Source organism: Wolffia australiana, chromosome 3 (assembly GCF_029677425.1).
Source record: "Wolffia australiana isolate 7733 chromosome 3, ASM2967742v1".
NCBI lineage: Eukaryota > Viridiplantae > Streptophyta > Magnoliopsida > Alismatales > Araceae > Wolffia > Wolffia australiana.
In genome coordinates, this window is record NC_135837.1 from 20,088,831 (window position 1) to 20,092,552 (window position 3,722).

At 42.6% G+C, this 3,722-nt stretch overlaps 1 non-coding gene across 1 annotated transcript; it reads right to left on the bottom strand.

The window, feature by feature from the left end:
• Positions 1–248: 248 nt before the first annotated feature.
• LOC144701544 (small nucleolar RNA R71) lies at positions 249–357 on the bottom strand. Its single transcript, XR_013581037.1, has one exon. It is a non-coding gene; the product is annotated as a small nucleolar RNA R71 (small nucleolar RNA).
• Positions 358–3,722: the final 3,365 nt, after the last annotated feature.

Here is a 3,722-nt window from a genome sequence, read left to right on the forward strand (position 1 = left end):
CCACTCCTTACCTGAATTTAATGGCTTACCTGCACAAAACCCTTTAGAATTCCTAGATGACTTCCATATTAGATGTTCTTCCCAAAACGTTCCAGGGCTATCTACTAAAATGCTAAAAACAAAATATTTTCCTTTAACGCTAAAAGATAAAGCATTCTCCTGGTATTGCAACTTAGGAAATACTTTTAATTCTTTGGAAGAGATGCAGGGAAAATTTCTGCAGAAATTTTACCCTCTCTCTAAAACACATTTTTATAGAAGAGAAATCCTTAATTTTCATCCCTATGAAGGTGAAGCTTTTAGTGAAGCATGGGAGAGATTCAATGACCTGCTGAGGAAATGCCCTCATAATGGAATTGAACACTATCAATTAGCCCAAATTTTGTATGAATCTCTCTCGGATTTCATGAAGAATAAGGTGAATCTAGCCAGAGGTGGGACATTTTACACTGCATATGGGGACGAAGTTTTTGACATTTTGGAGAGAGTTGTAGAAACTGATTTGCAGGAAATTGGAGCAAATCAGAATGGGAGAAATCTGCAGCCCAAGAGGGCAGGAGTGCTGCAAGTCAATGCCAAAGAAGTGGAGCTGCCAGCAGGCCTCAAGGAGACCAATCAGAAATGGGAGGAGCTTACCTCCACCTTGAGGAATGTTTTTCTGAACAATTCTCCTATTATTAAAGCAAAAATCTGCTCTCTCTATTTCAGCAGAGATCATGAAGATGGTGCTTGCCAAACTATGGAGGAGAAAGTGAGGACTTTCAACCAACCACAGCAACCATGGGCAAGGCAAAAGAAGTCAAATTTCCAAAATGGAGAGAGCTTCCACCAAGGGAACAAGCCTGCAATTCAGCCCCAATTTCAGCAAAGACAGCAGTTTCAGTCTAGACCCCAGCAGTAGTACCAGGTTCCATCTCAAACCCAACCTGATTTTTCTGCACTAACCCCCATCAATTCAGACATGATAGAGAAGCAAAATCAAAAGTTGCGGGCAGAGATGGAGATGCGAATGCAATTGATGATGGAATTCCAGACAAAGCAGATGCTGGAGTCACAAGAGCAGACGAGGAAGCTGCTGGAGAGCTTCAGGCCTGGACCTTCTGACCCTCAAGGTACACCAACAGAACCTCACTGCACATCTAGTAGATTTCCTACGAAACCTATGATAAATCCATGCAACCTACACCATGTACAGCATTCTATCCATGATGAGATGAAGGAGGAAGATCCTGAAGTTCTAGCAATCTCAAAATTGAGAAGTGGAAAAGAACTTCAGGATCCTTATCAGAATTCTACAGAGAATTCAAAGAAGGGAAATGAGCAAAGGAGGGAAGAAGAAGAGGAGCTCTCCTATGCTAAGGAGCCTCTACCTTCTACGAGTGGGCAAGACGTACCTTACCCCTCTGCTCTTAATAGAAAAAAACCTGTACATGATTATGAAAATAGGTTGTTAGATAATTTTAAAAAGGCCACCATGACTGTTACGGTGGAAGACATGCTTAGGTGTGCACCCTCCCTTAAGAAATACCTTAAGGATTCTTGCACTACTAGAAAACCTAGGGAAGTAGTAAAACTTTCAGAAAATGCTTCTAGCATTTTGAATGCCATCCCTATCAAAATGAAGGATCCAGGTGCCCCTTTCATCACATGTGAAATAGGAGGAAAAACTTTTTTGAAAGTTTTATTAGATACCGGAGCGAGCATTAGCATCATCCCAACAACTTTATACGAGGAGTACGGATTTGGGGAATTAGAGGAAATACACATGGACTGAGTCTTAGCGGATGGAACTGTTAGGCAACCTGAAGGACGGTTAACTGATGTTATGATCACTATAGAAAACTGTGAAATCCCTGTGGATTTCATAGTGACTGACGTAAAAATTTCAGGAAACATTGGTTTGGCTCCCATTATTTTAGGAAGACCCTTCTTAGTAATGTCAAGGACGATTATGGATTGGGAAAAGCGGATGGTAGAATTCAAAATTGGAAAAGAAAGACTTCAAATTGATATATCAAAAATGATGAAGTGCCCCATAGGGAGGAATGGAGAACTACACATGTGCACAGAGGACGAGGGAGAAGTGGAGGTGGTAAAGGAGTATTTATCGCATATAGAAAGTAGAGAGTTAGATGATGAGATCATATACTCTCCTTCAGTTGAGGTAGGCCTAGAGTTAAAACCTCTACCTTCATCCCTCAAATATGCATACTTGGATGAAAAGAAAACCTTACCTGTGATCATCTCTTCATCACTTACCCGACGACAAGAAGACGAATTGCTCAATGTAATTAGAGAGCATAAGAAAGCCATAGGTTAGACTTTTGACAATATTAAGGGGATCCCATCTTCAATTTGTGAACACAGGATTTTCTTGGAAGAGGAGTCTAGACCATGTAGAGAGCATCAAAGGAGACTCAAACCCTATATGAGAGAAGTCCTTGAGAAGGAAATTTTGAAGTGGTTAAACGTCGGAATCATATATGCAATTTCCGATAGTAGATGGGTGAGCCCTGTACACATGGTTCCCAAGAAATCCGGCGTGACTGTAGAAGTGAATGAGAGGGGAGAAGAAGTGCAGAAGAGGTTAACCACAGGATGGAGGGTGTGTATCGATTATAGGAAACTAAACAAAGCCACCAAGAAGGACCATTACGCACTACCCTTCATGGATCAAATACTAGAAAAACTGTCGGGGCAATAATATTTCTGTTTTCTTGATGGATATTCAGGATTCAACCAAGTGAACATTCATCCTGAAGATCAAGAAAAGATGACCTTCACGAGTCCTGTAGGGACATATGCCTTTAGGCGTATGCCTTTCGGGTTATGTAATGCACCCGCCACATTCCAGCCATGCATGAATGCACTCTTCTCCGATCTAGTGGGAGAGTGCTTAGAAATCTTTATGGATGATTTTTCTGTATTTAGATCTACCTATGAAAACTGCCTCCTAAGCCTCACCAAAGTATTAAAGAGATGCATTGAATCCAACCTCGTACTAAGTTGGGAAAAATCTCATTTCATGGTGCAGGAGGGAGTGGTGCTGGGCCACATGGTAAGCAGTCGTGGATTGGAAGTGGACAAGGCCAAGATCGAAATCATCCAGGACCTTCCATTTCCAACCAACCTAAAAACCCTTAGAGGTTTCCTTGGCCATGCGGGTTTCTATAGACGTTTTATTTTAGACTTTGCTAAAATTTCTAAACCTCTCACGAATCTTTTATCGTCTAAGAGTAATGATTTTGAACTAACACTAGAAGCTAAAAATGCATTTTATATGTTGAAAGAAGCTTTTGTGAATGCGCCTATCTTGCAAGGGCCCGATTGGACCCTTCCTTTTGAACTAATGTGTGATGCTTCTAATTTTGCTGTAGGATCAGTGTTAGTGATGGCGCGTCACCACCGGTCGTCATCGAGCCAGTAGAAGAGGAGAAGCAGGACTTCCCCGACTCAGCACCCGAGGAGCCGGCACTACCCAGCTCGCCACCGAGACGAGTCCAGCCACCACGACAAGCCACCGCAGCAACACGGGATCCCGCATTCCGCTACTCGGCATGACGCGGACGCCGACCACCGGAGCACACCGTTACAGTCGGTTACTTTATCTTATAGTTTTTCCCTTTATTCGTATTGTCGTGTAGCGGGGGAAGGGCCCATAGGCGGAACCCTTTTCCCCTTTTTCTTTTATGTTGGGCCTGACAAGCCCGTTTCCTATTTTC